The sequence below is a fragment of the Odocoileus virginianus genome, chromosome 29 (genome assembly GCF_023699985.2).
Source record: "Odocoileus virginianus isolate 20LAN1187 ecotype Illinois chromosome 29, Ovbor_1.2, whole genome shotgun sequence".
NCBI lineage: Eukaryota > Metazoa > Chordata > Mammalia > Artiodactyla > Cervidae > Odocoileus > Odocoileus virginianus.
The window spans coordinates 5085205-5101056 of NC_069702.1; the positions used below are offsets into that span (position 1 = coordinate 5085205).

The following is a 15852-nucleotide window of genomic DNA, read 5'->3' on the forward strand; positions in this document are numbered from 1 at the left end:
ACAGGAGGAGAACAGGGTAATGAAATGGCTGGATGGCATCACAGATTCAATGGACATGAACTTGGGAAGACTCGGAGAGATGGTAAGGGACAGGGAGGCTAGGCTTGCTGCAGTCCCTGGGGTCTCAAAGAGTCAGACAGGACTTGGCGACTGAATAACTACAGCAACAAATGGCGGATTCATGCTAATGTATGGCAGAAACCAACACTGTATTGTAACACAATTATCCTTCAATTAAAAATACATAATTGAAAAATTATTTTAAAATTTTTATAGTTAAAAAAATTGTTTTAAATGGAGCCAAGTTAAAAAAAAAAATGGAGCCACAAGTAGTAACCAATACCAAGAAGCTCAGAAGCCAACCAAACAAAGCAATGAACAGCAGTCATCGCTGATTAGGTGGCCAGTGGGCACCAGGCATTCCTTTCCATCATCCATGTGATTTAATTCTCCTGATGGTTCTGGGAGGTGGGTGTCACCATCCCCATTTGAAAGGCTGAAGGTCAGAGAAGTTACATTACCTGCCCAAATCATGCAGCTTGAGAGCTGGGATTCAAAGGCTTGCTTCTTTGGTTGCAAACTCATGCTTGGGATCCAGAAATACGCTAGGGAATCAGAGTAGAAGCAAGTGGACCCCAAGCCCTCTCCGGGAGCAGGGAAGCACAGGAGTTGCGCCGGGCTGCAGTGAGCAGCCGCCGGGTTTGAAGGGCCATGCTGCGGGCAGGTACAGAACAAGGCTGCCTTTTCCTGAGGCCTCCTCCAGCCCACCGTGAAAGGCAAATCCCTAAGGCTTGATTTTGTCGGTCAGCATTTCTCATTCTGCCCACGCAACGTTTCTTTCAAGTCTGGACTGAAACCACTGCTGCTTTCCACAATCAAGTTTCTCCCGTTACCCAGAAGGGCCAGCCTGGCTGGGCGCGCTTCCGCTGCTGTGTTTCAGGGCTTTTGTGCTCCCCCTCGCCGCGGGCCTCTTTCCCTTCCCTCTGCAAGGTTGAATTCCCTGATGGTAATCATAATTATAAGCATATGTTGTTGCTCTCAGCTACCACTGGACTTGCAAGCTTTAGTTTTAAAGGAAAAAAAAAAAAGTCATTTTAGGAATACATTTTCTGTCGAGGGGCAGTTTCTGTGGACAGAAAAGTGATTGTCAAATGCATTCTTGGAGTGGATTTGCATACTAAGCAGGAGTTGGAACCAGGTAGCCATGTCAGGCAATTACTGCATCAGCAGAACAGTGTTTTATAGCTTCGTGTGCTGGTCACAGGATTTGAATCTTGGGGACTTGTTGGCTTACAAAATGCTAATGGGGAATTGAAAACTCCAACAAGCATCTCAACAATCTTTGCAAATCGGGCCAGGAATTATTTAAAAAGTCAGGCATTTTTGTAAACAGTGTTGATCTGTTCCACTCATGGCAGCCCCTCCTTTTACACATTCCTCTCTCCTGCAATTGAGAAGCACGCATTCAGAGGCAAGCTGTCCAGGTCTCTGTGTGGTTGACCCCAGGCATCTGCGTAGGGATGGAGCAGAATGAAGTGGGTGGGAGATGAGATGGTACGTGTGTCTGTTTAGTGTCTGTGTGTTGACCATCCCTTCTAAGGTCCCCCCCACCATCGCAGAGGAAAAGTAGAGACTGCTGTCACTGTTTAGTCACTAAGTCATGTCTGACTGTTTGCAGCCCCAGGGGCTGCAGCATGCCAGGCTCCCCTGTCCTCCACTATCTCCTGGAGTTTGCTCAAATTCATGTCCATTGTGTCAGGGATGCCATCCAACCATCTTATCTTCTGTCGCCACCTTTTCCTTTTGCCTTCAAGCTCTCCCAGCATCAGGGTCTTTTCCAATGAGTTGGCTCTTCTCATCAGGTGGCCAAAGTATTGGTGCTTCAACTTCAGCTTCCGCACTTCCAAAGAATATTCAGGGCTGATTTCCTTCAGGGTTGACTGGTTTGATCTCCTTGCTGTCCAAAGGACTCTCAAGAGTCTTCTCTAGCACCAAAATTTGAAAGCATCAATCCTTTAGCCCTCAGCTCTTTATGGTCCAACTCTCACATAATCTCAAATCCGCTTCACTCTGTTTGCCATTAAGAAGAACTCAAGAGACTGGGACGGTTGAAGAGCAGAAACCATGATTTCCTGGGAGCAGTTGCAGTAGATATCCTCTGGAAGATGAAATTTGCAAGTCTTCCTACAAATTCTTGAGAACCACCTGCTTCTGTGCTTCACACCAAAGACATCAGCAGTGACTTCTTGTGACTGACAATGGTGGCTGCTCTGTCCTTCACTTCCCAGTTCTTCCAGTGGTTGTAAAACCTCCTAATTCTAATACCTGGAATCCATAGAGTAGTTCCTGGTTTACTGAATGAAGCTTGGTTTGTATACTGTGTTTTTCAGAAAAGTATAACACTTCATGAACCACCAACCTTCTGGTGTCTTCCTTGAATCACTCTGAACAGAATCATAGCTTGTCAACCCTCAAAGAGACCTTTGAGATCATGTGGGCTGAGTTTCTCAAAATTTGACTCCATCAACAAAATTTTTAGTTTGCGGAGCTGACGTGGAAGTTGCAATTTTCATTTTGCTAAAAATATGTTGGTGTTTTTCAAGTTATCCACCATGGTCATTCTTAAAAGAAGGGTGTGTTTATCATCCTTTCCAACAAAGCACAGTATAACATCAGTGATAGGGACAAAATTTGTACATAAATATATGTAGCTTTAGGAGAAGTATGTTACAAATTTTCTTCACTCTGTGGCAGGCGATTCTAAGCCAAAGTCTTCGTTTTACAGATAAGAAAACAGAAGCCCAGATAAGTTAAGTGCTTCTTTATCAGAGAGCATATTCACAGCAGAGTTGAGATCAGGATCCAGAGCTCTTCATTTAGGATCTAGGATTTCACACCCTAAGCACTATTGACATTTTGTGCTGAATAATTGCTTGCTCTTGGAGAAGACTCTTGATATTCCCTTGGACTGCAAAGAGATCCAACAGTCCATCCTAAAGGAAATCAGTCCTGAATATTCATTGGAAGGACTGACGCTGAAGCTAAAACGCCAATACTTTGGCCACCTGATTCAAAGAACTGACTCATTTGAAAAGATCCTCATGCTGGGAAAGATTGAAGGCAGGAGGAGAAGGAGGAGACAGAGGATGAGATGACTGAATGGCATCACCGACTCAACAGACATGAGTTTGAGTAAACTCTGGGAGCTGGTGAAGGACAGGGAGGCCCGGCGTGCTGCAGTCCATGGGGTCGCAAAGTGTCAGACACAACTGAGCGACTGAACTAAACTGAACTGAATTGCTTGCTGTGTGTAGGGAGAGGGTGAGGCTGTCCTATGCATTGTAAGCTGCTTAGCAGGATCTTTGTCATCAACCCTCTAGATGCCATAGTGTCCTCCAGTGGTGACAACTAACATCTCCAGGCATTGCCAATGTCCCCTGATTAAGAACTACTGCCCTAATGTAAGAGACTTATACCACTTTATCTTATTCTTTCTCTTTGCCAGTCCCTTCCTGTCTGCAGAGCATGAGGGGTCTCACTTCTGCAGCTATCGAGAAAATGGTTCCATGGAAACACTGAACAGATGAAGGAACTGTAGCTCAGAGTAGTGAAAAGACTTGCTGAGGCTCATACAAAGGATGCTGGCAGTTAAATGGGATCTTCGAGTCCTTCCTTCTCCCACTGAGTCCCTGGCCTGGCAGCCCATCCACACGGTGTGTGTGGGGACAGGTTGATGGCAGGCACCCAGCGAGGCTTGTTTGGTTGGTTTGGTGTCTGCACACATATAAAACCGTATTATAAATATTGTTATCCCCTCACTCAAATGAGAGCAGGTCTTCATTCAGTGCTGAGAGGGGCTGGGAGAGATACAGAATGTTGCTCCAAGATAGAGTTGTTGATTTTGGTACTGAAAAGCAGATGGTGCAAAATAGCTCCAAAGCTGTTGAAAATATGTGTGGGGTCAAAGGGCTCGTTAAAGACTCAGCGTACAGCTGCGAGAGAAGGCAGAGGGAAGCGAGAGGAGGCTCCACAACCTTCCCCCGCCACCTCCAAAAGATGAATCCCAAATTTTCTGGGGATGTGGAGAGAGGCTGAGGGGCTCAGAGTAGCCCTTTCCTTTAGGTTTGCTTGGGGCTTCTAGACGGCAGCTGGGAACAGGCACACTAGAAAGGAATTTAGGAGGGGCAGGATTCTTGGGGGAAAAAAGAAGAAAAGAAAAGCTGAGTACTCCTGAGGACTCTGGGAACACCTCTCATGAAGGATGCTGCTGACAGCGGCGCGTGGCCTTGAGTCACCCCGGCAGTTTCCACATCACCAAGCAGACGCGAGAACAGATTACCGCCCCGTCAGCATGTGGTTCCTATTCTTCCCTCTCAGCAGGCCCATCCAGCCAAGGCTGTAGGTTTGGGGTCAAATGGTGACATTTGAAAGCAGTGGATTCCTGCAGAAGAAGATCTTAAGAAAAGGAGGGCTTTCTTTCACAGATTGATGAGATGTCAGAGTTGGGAAGGACTTCGGAGATCATGGAGTTGAGGGTGTGCTCACAGATTGAACCTGGAATGGTGGTGCTGGATGATTTCTGAGAGCATGGCCTTGAAGGTGGCCTTGGGCATAGAGGGAAGTGGTGCTGTGATGGATTAGGAATGTCTGCCCAAGGATCAGGAGTCGGAAATGGTGCTGTGACAGATTAGCAACGTCTGGCCAGGAGAAGGAAATGATGGTGTGGGTCAGGTAGACGATTTGTCCTTACTAATGGTTCAGCCAACACGTTTTACAAGCAAGGGAACTGAGACCCAAGAAGAGAAGTGACATTTCCAAGAGACCGATTTGAGGAACAGTGATAGAACCGGTCTTAACATTTTGATTAGTTTGCTACTCTCATCCTGAGCCCGTTCATTTATTTATTCATTTAACAGATATGTGTTGGGCATCTACTTTGTGACAGATGTTCTTATATTTCAGCACTTAGCCTTTAATGCAGCTGTGGGCTTAGCCACTTGTCTTTTGCAAGGCATCAATGTCTTTGGTTAAATCCTGAGACAAATTTGTTTTAATATCCTGGACAATGGCATCCTGTGCTTGCCCTGTAGCAAGAACTATCTTAGACACTTTGTGAGTCTGAAATAACATGTGGACTCTGGAGAAAACATCATGGGCATCATGGACTCTGAAGAAAAATTTCCTGGGTCCTAATCTTGCTTAGATATAAGCAAATTATTATCCATTTTCTCATCTGTAAAATGAGGATAACAGTATTGGTATTTAGCTCCTAATGTTGTAAGAACTCAATGAATTAATCCATGCAAAGCACTTAAAACAGTGTCTGGCATATAATAAGTGCTTCATAAACATAAGTTGGTATCATTTTTAAATGTACTCTTCACCACAACCTATCAGGGAAATATTATTAACATCCCACATTACGAAACACATTGTCTGGGTTTGGATCAATTTTCTGCCACTGGTTGGCTATGTGATCTTGGGCCTAAAATGGATTAGTAACAAAAAGAAGTAAAATACTGTACCCAAGTGCTTGTTGTTGATCTTTAGTTGCTAAGTCATGTCCAACTCTGCAACCACATGCACTGTAGCCCGTCATGCTCCTCTGTTCATGAGATTTTCCAGACAAGAATAATGGAGTGGGTTGTCATTTTCTTCTTCAGGGGATCTTCCTGGACCAGCAATCGAAGCCACATCTCCTGCATTGGTAGGTGGGTTCTTTACCACTGAGCCACCAGGGAAGCCCACCAAAGTGCTTAGAACAGAATAATTATCAATGAGTGTTACCTGTCACCATCACCAACACTGTCATCAACACCGTCGTCACCATTACCATCACTACCATGTACAAGGGCTAAGAATGATACAGAAGAGTTAAAAACCTGAAAATTTAAATACATTTGTTTGGGTCTATACAGCTAATGGATATTCCTCTTTTGTATCCATACATACATAGAGTCATTTATTCAGCCTCAGCTGATATGTCTCAAACCACTTTATTTTCAACATTATCATATTCAAACTCCTGATTTCTATCCCCTCCCTTTCCTTCCTGTTTCTCCCTTATCTCAGGGGATGGTACTGCCTCAAGAAGTGCCATGTCACCATGCTTACAAGGCACTCTGACATCTCACTCTAGGGATCTGAGTCCTCTCCCACATTTGTTCCCTCTTTCTTGAATCCCCCACCCCCACCAGGGCTCGTTGCATTGCTTCCTCTCTAGGCCAGTGCAGCATCACCTCTCACTGGACACTTGCAGTGGATTTCCCGGGAGCCTTCACTCCCTACTTTTATCCTATCCAGCATCCTCTCCACCCTTCAGCCAAAGACATTTGTGTAAGATGCAGGTGTGATCATCTTACACCCTTCTTTTCTGCTCACCCTTTCCCAAGCATACACCTAATGCCTAAACAGTGTTGTTATGGGAAAGGTCACAGTCCTCAACGTGGCACTCAGCAAGGTCACCAGGGTCCAGGCTCTTTTTCATCTTTCCACCTGTGTCAGCAATGCCTTCTCTCATGAAGACATGCAAGATAGTATAGCGAATTCGCACACCCAAATCTCCCAACAACAGGAAGGAGGAGAATGTTCTCTTTGTGTTGCCCTGGGGACCTGGGTCACATAGTAACTTTGAAACCAGTCTTTTGGGAGGGAGGGTACACCTGGTTGTTTAAGATCAATCATAAGTGATCCCCAGGAACAGATTGCCAACTCGGATCTGAAGTGATGGGAGTTCTCAGAGCAAGGAAGAATGAGGTGGTGGCTGCAAGTAGACAGATAATTCCCTGTGCTGACGGAGGTGTGGAGACAGCAGGCGGAGGTGAGGGAGGGGGACCCAGGGAGCCAGAACTAGATGGACAGCCTTTGCTAATGAAGTGGCTCAGTCTCTGATGCTTCTAACGGGGCATTTGTCCAGATGGGGCAAATCCTTTCTTGAGCGCAACATGGGGTAAATCATTGAGCAAAAACCCAGTGTTGTTATAACCATTGATTTTTAAATCTGAAGAATTGTAAGGACTCTTAATTTTTAAAATAAAACTTTTTTTTCCTGAAGTCTTTTATATACATAAGGACCTGTGTTTGCAACTAAATTTTCTAGAAATATATACAATGGTTAACAATGGTTGCCTCTGAGAAGAACTGGGAGACTGGCGGTAAGACAGAGGTCATTATCCATGCATGCCCCTCTATATGTTTCAGTTCTGAGCATAAGATTGCCATATTTTTTCAATTACAAAGAGGTATATTTTAAAAAACATTCAAGTAATTATCTCCCACTATAAAATATTCTCTAGCAAGATATCTTCAATGCAGAAAATTTAGATGACATTTTTAAGTAGCTATTGCCATATAACTGGCATTCTTTTATTATTTTATTTAATCCTCACAACAACCCTGCTGATAACCCTGTATTATTTCTATTTTACAGATCATAAAACTGAAGCCCAATGAGATTAACAATCTCCTCCCATATCACACATATAGCTAGTAGACCTGGGATTAAAACCCATATTCAACAAGACTAGTTGCCTCTTAGTAGGTGGCAGCAGAAAGAAAAGCAGAGGAGAGATACAGTCAATGCTTATTCTTTGCTGAACTAATGTTCTATGAAGCTGCTGTTAACACCCAAATTGGTGAGTACCGAACCATTACTCCTGGAGGAAGCATAAAGTTAGTTTCCTGGGAGGCTCAGTCTGCATTGTTTTGTCAGTTAATCATCATATGGCTTTGTTTTATCTGCATTTTGGTTTAAAGACACCTTATTTAATGTATTTGTTGATTCTTAACCACTGGACTCAGCCCACAGCAAATGAACGAAGCTCCTTCTAGCATATATTTCCCCCATAAGGCATACTGCACCTTCCTGAAGTTAAGAATACTACATCGCACTTCAACACTATGCTCCAGGGGCCCTTTAAACAACAAATCACCCAGAACAAGCACAAAAATGTGGAAAACATGGCACTAAATGGGCCTTCAAAAGGACATTTATTTATGATATGGAAGCTAAGACAGGAAGACAGCCTTGCCTCCTTGGACCTCAGCTGGAAATGTGCACACCAGGTGATTGAAAATTTTTCACATTTGCAAAAATCCATGAATGACTGGGAAAGTGCCACCAGTTTTGATTTTGAAGTTACAGACACATTTTAGAAAGTAAGCGAATTCTTAGATACATTTAGGTCAATTATCTTTCAGAATTTCTGAAGTGAAAAAGATAACTGACACTCACTCCTTCCTAACCACTTACATCAAATACAGTCTCTCCATTTGGTGGAAGCCACTGGAATATGGCTTCTATCCAATTCTTAACACAATTCATATTTTATACAGCACTTATCACCTCCTGATCCATTATCTATACAATGACATGTCTCTTGCACTAGAATCTAATCTCTATGAGGACAGGCACTTTATTTTGTTCAGTCTCATATTCCCATGGCTTCTAAGAGTGCTTGTCCCAGAATAGGTCCTCAGTAATTTCAATGATTATGATAAAGCCTTTGACTGTGTGGATTACAACTGTGGAAAATTCTTAAAGAGATGGGAATACCAGACCACCTTACCTACTTCATGAGAAACCTGTTTGAAGAGCAAGGAGCAACAGTTAGAACTGGACATGGAAAAATGGACTGGTTTCAAATTGGGAAAGGAGTATGTCAAGGCTGTATACTTCACCCTGCTTATTTAACTTTTTTGCAGAGTACATCATGTGAAATGTCAGGCTGGATGAAGCACAAGCTGGAATCAAGATTGCTGAGAGAAACATCAATAACCTCAAATACACAGATGACACCACCCTTATGGCAGAAAGCGAAGAAGAACTAAAGAACCTCTTAATGAAGGTGAAAAAGGGGAGTGAAAAACTTGGCTTAAAGCTCAACATTCAAAAAACTAAGATCATGGCATCTGATCCCATCACTTCATGGCAAATAGATGGGGAAACAGTGGAAACAGTGACAATTTATTTTTGTGGGCTCTAAATAGCATTTCAGATGGTGACTGCAGTCATGAAATTAAAAGACACTTGCTCCTAGGAAGAAAAGCTATGACACATCTAGATAGCATATTAAAAAGCAGAGGCATTACTTTGCCGACAAAGGCCCATCTAGTCAAAGCTATGGGTTTTTCCAGCAGTCATGTATGGATGTGAGAATTGGACCATAAAGAAGGCTCAATGTCAAAAAAACTGATGATTTTTAACTGTGGTGTTAGAGAAGGCTTGTGGTGTTAAAGAAGACTCTCAAGTCCCTTGGACTGCAAGGAGATCAAAACAGTTCATCCTAAAGGAAATCAGTCCTGAATAACCATTAGAAGGACTGATGCTGAAGCTGAAGTTCCGATACTTTGGCTAACTTATGTGAAGAGCTGACTCATTGGAAAGGACCCTGATGCTGAAAAAGATTGAAGGCAGGAGGAGAAGGGGATAATAGAGGATGAGATGGTTGAATGGCATCACTGACTCAATGGAACTGAGTTTGAGTAAGCTCCAGGAGTTGGTGATGGACAGGGAAGCCTTGCATGCTGCGGTCCATGGGGTCACAAAGAGTCAGCCATGACTGAGCGCGTGAACAATTTCTGTTGAATGAATGATAAATGAATGATTATTATATACTTGTCATTAAATGCAATGGAGCCCCATTGCCTTATTGAAGCTGCTCAAACATGTATGTCTCGAAGGCAGTTCAATGGTGCTGCCAGAATTCTTGGCTTATCACTATGTGTATAAAACATTCCCACCCACCACCGTAAAGAAAATCCAGCACAGGCTGTGTTTCTGAGACTCTGGTGAAAATACGTAAAGGTTAAGCTCAGTGCTAAAACCACTGACATTTGAACAGCCTCAATGAGAAAGTAAAGTGGTTGTGAGAAACATTCATGTGAGGTTTTATGATGGAAGTGTGAGCGCCCACGGTAATGACTTAGAGAACCGTGTAGACTTGCCGGGGATTCGGATGAGGGGCGGTGGTGGAAACACTGTTCATTACAATAACAACACACAGATGCTGGGGTCCTTTTAACTGAAGGTCAGTGGAGCATAGCGAAGAAAGGGTCAAGTTTAATTACCAATGCACCATAAACAATGCTCTTTGCTGGGTAAGCTTTCTTTGCACGGAGGCACAGTTATAGCTTCTTGTCTTTACTTGGCTTCAAGAACACGCTCAAACTGTACCATTCCACAAGGATGCTTCTCACACTCCCAGGGTTGGAAACTTTCATCCCCACACCCTGCTGGCGTTGAAGCATGCCTTACCCAGCACGACTGTAGCTCACTCCGTCTGCTTGTGCAGGGACCCCATCCCCCAGCGTGTTTTAAGCTTCCACCTACTTCCCAACAACACCTTCTTCCTCGATGTCCCCAAGTTCAGTCTTGCCCCTTTCTCATCCATCTTCAAAGATCAGAGTGGTCTTCCCTGGAAAGCGGATCCGACCATGTCATTTCTGCGTTTGTGACCCATCTAGCGCTCCCTGCTGTCCTTTGGGTAAAATCCCAGCTCCGCCCGTCTTGTCTCCCCACTCCTAGGTCCACAGAGCAAGCAACATCGGGCAGGAGGTGACAATGTTGGACTTGGTTGATGGGTAGATGGGGTTCGTCACAGTATTCGTTCTCCTTTTATATATGTTCAAAATCTTCAAAAAGAAAGGAAAGCTTCCTCGAGGTAGCTGGGTTCTTAGCTGAAACTTGAGTTTGAGGTCTCCTGGGTCAAAGAGGTTGGAGGAGGCCCTGTGGCCTGAGGGAACAGCATTTACAAAGCCCTAAAGGTTACACTGAAACTTTGTATGTGTTCATACCTTGACGGAGCCCTGCTCTGAAAGGCATTTATGGCTCCCTTGTCAGACCCATTCCTGCCTCCTCAGATTCATTAACTTGATTATCTTCATTTATCTGATTCAGAGGGTGCTGTGCTATGCTTAGTCACTCAGTCATGTCCAACCCTTTGAGACCCCGTAGACTGAAGCCTGCCAGGCTCCTCTGTCTAGGAAAGAATACTAGAGTGGGCTGCTGTGCTCTCCTCCAGGGGATCTTCCCAACCCAGGGAATGAATTCACTTTGCAGGCAGATTCTTTTACTGACTGAGCCACCAGGAAAGCCCAAAATTACTGGAGCGGGTAGCCTATCCCTTCTCCAGAGGATCTTCCCAACCCAGGTACTGAACTGGGGTTTCCTGGATCACAGGCATATTCTTTACCAGTTGACCCAGCAGGGAAGCCCAATTCAGAGGGTATCAATGTTATATTTTGATGCATGTTACAAAGAGAGAAGGTTCTCTTGAGAGACACCAGGTTGTTGGGGGCCACAGAGGGCCGGGGTAGCTGGAATGTGACATGGGAATTCTGGGAGCTGCATGTGGAGAAGGAATGGGCTGGGAATTCTACGGTGAGTGTTTGATGGCTATTTGATGACTGAGAGGACAAGTGTAAGGATGGGAGAAGAAATGCATATGACATGGAGAGACTTGAAATCCGAGTTCAGTGGGTAGAAGATGCTCAGACTGTTAGAGATGACCATTAGCATGTATCTGGCAAGAGTGATGAGGACAGTATGCTCAGAGAGGCTCACATTTGTTGGGTATCCTAAGATGTGCTGGGTGCAACCCTGGGGCCTTGACTTGAGTCTGTTCTTTCAATTTTAAGCATAAGAAGAAGTGTTCAGTGGGCACCAGCATAGTAAGCAATGCTTCGTGGAGCACCTGGAAACTCAGGTGGCCTTAAAGCATTGACTTCCATGAATGAGTGAACAGGGAGAGCATGTAGAAACATCTGGTCTTCGCGCTCTGATTTTACCCTGACTTGTCTTTTCTCAAACTGGGTTTCCTCAGCCTGTGTGAATGGTCAGGTTGTAGTGATGATTCCTGTTGCTCTAATAGTTCCGTTGATGATTTTTCAGTTGAAACATGCAGGGAAGAATTAGATTCCATGGCAAAACGTGAATCAATGGAAGATAAAATTTTCCAGAAGTTTAAAACTCAAATAACTCTGGAACCAGTACCAGTAAGACAGAATTCACATGCCTCCTTACTGTGTTCTTTTTAGATCAAGTTTTGCAAATATGATCCCCGCAAAGAAACTCTTTATAATAAACTGTTTTCTTCCTTAGGAGCCTCTAAAAGCAGGCTTCTGTTTTCTTGTCATAGGAGTTCTTCACACAGATGGAACATGTAGAAATGAGTTTCTGCAATGCTGATTTCTTTAACAGTTATTTAAGCTAAAGGTTATACCGTTTATCATATAGGATTTGTTTTCTAAAGGAAGCATCAGAGATGGGAGATGAAAAAAATGTTGCCTGTGATATGTTGAGTTTAGAAAACAATAGCAAGAAAGAAAGGAAGCAAGAAAGGCGGGGAGGGAGGAAGAAGGAAGGGAGGAAAGAAGGAAGAAAGAAAGATGGAGAGGAGGAGGAAAGAAAAAAAATGGTAATTTCCCTGTTTTCCAACAGGAACCTTTAGTTTATGAGACTACATGACAGGTTAACACAAGACACAGGTCTTCTGAAAACAAGATGGGCTTTGGCATCGCAAAGACTCAGGTCTGAATCCTGGTTCCATGAGTTTGTAATGAGCTTCTGAGGTAATCTCACCTACAGTGTGTGAAAAAATTAGAGGGTGGCTGTGAAGATGAAATGAGATTATAGCCACGTAGTACGTATTCACCTGATGCGAAGAAGTGACTCATTGGAGAAGACTCTGATGCTGAGAAAGATTGAAGGCAGGAGGAAAAGGGCGGATGAGGTGGATGAGGATGAGGTGGTTGGATGGCATCACCAACACGATGGACATGAGTTTGAGTAAGTTCTGGGAGTTAGTGATGGACAGGGAAGCCTGGCATGCTGCAGTCCGTGCGGTCACAAAGAGTTGGACACGACTGAGTGACTCAACTGAACTGAACTGAGTAAGTATTCAGCAAATGTTTTCCTTCTCCATATTCTGTTCTACCATTGACATGATTCCCCTTAATGTCCCGCATAGGAATATATAAATTGCTAAGGAAAATTCAGCTGAATTCCCACCAAATAGTCACTGAATCAAACAAACATCCCAGGGTTTATAGGAAGAACAGATCTTGGTCCTGAATGCTAGAAGGTGGTTTTTAGCAATGCATGTGCTTTTAACAAAATACAGAAAACCGATCAGCTGTTACTCGACGTTTATCATAATTACCTATGTTTGTAATACTTATCTCAATACTGTGTTTCATTTGGCATGTCTTAAAGCTTATAAAATAACCTTCCTCATATCTTTGTGAGGGTCAACACTGACTGTGATTGTGCTTTAGATACAGAATATGATAATGAGGATGTTCTGTGTCTGAGCACTGAGCCCTGCCTCCCAGGGCCCTGCCGCCCTCTGGCCGCTGGTTAACTTTGGCCAACGGAGGTTCTGGGTAGGGTGGAAGTCTACAGGAAACAGAGTTGGAGGCATGGCCTCCCACCTCCTCCCTGTTGCAGTGCCGAGTGTCAGCTACGGCTTGGTCCCTTTAAAGCATCTCCTGGTGGGTGACCATCTTCACCGTCCTGGTGGGAGATGATCCTCACAGCCCTGGTCCCACTGTTTTCTTCCTGGGAGAGGTCCTGGCCTTGTCTGTTTCCTAGTGCTTGCAATCCATTGGTGTCATTGGTCCCTTGACCCTGCTCTGAGTGGACCTTTCTGTCTGCACTTGCCGGGACCCTGATGGACGCACCACCTCGCCTCACGCTAAGGCTCCACATGTGTGACCCTAACTCTTTCAAGATGTTCCCTCCTCGCTCACCAGAATGCGCTTTGCTGCAGGCTTTGGAAGCTGCTGTGGCTACGGGAGATCCCACACTGTTCCTTGATTTCTTGTCATCTTTCTCGCTGTGTGTGACCACTTCCCAGGTCCCTGGTGATTTGTCTGGTCCCTTTTGTCTCCTCCAGAGCTTCCTCCTTGACACCCCAGGGGGGCCCATGTGTCCTCACTGTCACTCCCACAGCATCTGGCCCTCCTGACTCCCTCAGTAATTGTGGTGACCTCTGGACAGGAAGAAGAACTCTTATGTCCCTGCATCCTTGTTGCCGACTATAGGGACAGGTATATACCAGAGGCTTAATAAATGTCTTCTGAATCACAAATCCTGGTGCTGGCAAGATTTGTACTCGATGGGTCCCTTCTAGACACATCAGGAAAGACAGCAAGAGAAGCCAGTAGAAGTCTTTGAAGAATAAACAAACACTATTTTCTGCCTGAAATCTTTGAGCAGAGTCACATTTTCCAGGCACAAAGAGTAAAGAGTTAGAGGGTAGTCTGTGCCCCAATCTGAAAAGATGCAGCTGTCAACTTCTTCTAGCTGTCAATTGCAAACCTCAGCTTTGGTCTTTAAAGAAGCTGTAGTTAGAAAAGAAAAATAAAATTGGTCCATTTCTTCTCTTCACCTATTCTCCTAACTGCTTTTCAGTGAAAATGATTTAGCCATGTGAAAATTTTTGCCAGGGAACCTAAAACCATCACTGATCTATTCAATTTAAAATTATTTCTAGTCTTCTTATGGGACACACAGTCTGGGCAATCCCAACACAGAAAAGTGGGAATCGAAAGAGTGGTGGCAATTCTGCAAAAACCAAAAAGAAAAAGCAACAGCAAACTGCTTTAAAATAAATTCTACCCAGACACAGTATTAGAACTCTTTGTTCTTATCATTTTAGCCAAAAGAACAACAACAACAACAACAACAAATGGTGCTCACTTCAGGAGCACATGTACTAAACGTGGAACAATACAGGGAGGATTAGGGTGGCTCATGTGCAAGGATGACATGCAAGCTTGTGAAGCATTCCATATGTTTTGGTTACAGGGGAGAAGGATGGGGGAAAGGAGAGTTAGGCGGTTTGGGGTGGACATGTACATGCTGCTATATTTAAAGTGATAACCAATAAGGACCTACTGTACGGCACAGGGAACCTCTTAGTGCCACGTGGCAGCCTGGATGGGAGGGGAGTCTGGGGGAGAGTGGATACATGTATATGTATGGTTAAGTCACTTGGCTCTGCACCTGAAACTATCACAACGTTGTTAATCAGCTATACTCCAATACCCAATGAAAGTTGTTTTTTTTTTTCATTTATTTTTATTAGTTGGAGCCTAATTACTTTACAACATTGCAGTGGTTTTTGTCATACATTGAAATGAATTAGCCATGGATTTACATGTATTCCCCATCCCAGTCCCCCCTCCCACCTCCCTCTCCACCCGATCCCTCTGGGTCTTCCCAGTGCACCAGGCCTGAGCACTTGTCTCATGCATCCAACCTGGACTGGTGATCTGTTTCACCCTAGATAATATACATGTTTTGATGAAACTGGAGCCCATTATACAGAGTGAAGTAAGCCAGAAAGATAAAGACCATTACAGTATATTAACACATATATATGGAATTTAGAAAGATGGTAATGATAACCCTATATGCAAAACAGAAAAAGAGACTCAGATGTAAAGAACAGACTTGTGGACTCTGTGGGAGAAGGCGAGGGTGGGATGTTTCAAGAGAAAGTTGTTTTTTTTTAAAGGCATTTACTGATGATTTTATATGACATATGGCTTCCCTGATAGCTCAGACATCTGCCTACAGTGCGGGAAACCCGGGTTTGATCCCTGGGTCGGGAAGATCCCCTGGAGAAGGAAATGGCAACCCACTCCAGTACTCTTGCCTGGAGAATCCCATGGACTGAGGAGCCTGGTGGGCTATAGTCCATGGGGTCGCAGAGTCGGACATGGCTGAGCGATGTCACTTTCACGCTTCTTCATATGACATGCAGACTTTCCCGCCATACTTCATTTGAACCTGAAACTCATCTTCCTGTCTCTGTGCTATGACAGCAGGCAAGGGGAGCTGGTCAG

The 15852-nt window shown here is 44.2% G+C and overlaps 1 non-coding gene across 1 annotated transcript; it reads left to right on the forward strand.

The window, feature by feature from the left end:
* The first annotated feature begins 14693 nt into the window (after positions 1 to 14693).
* On the forward strand, positions 14694 to 14800 carry LOC139032090 (U6 spliceosomal RNA). The gene has a single exon (XR_011484637.1). It is a non-coding gene; the product is annotated as a U6 spliceosomal RNA (small nuclear RNA).
* Positions 14801 to 15852: the final 1052 nt, after the last annotated feature.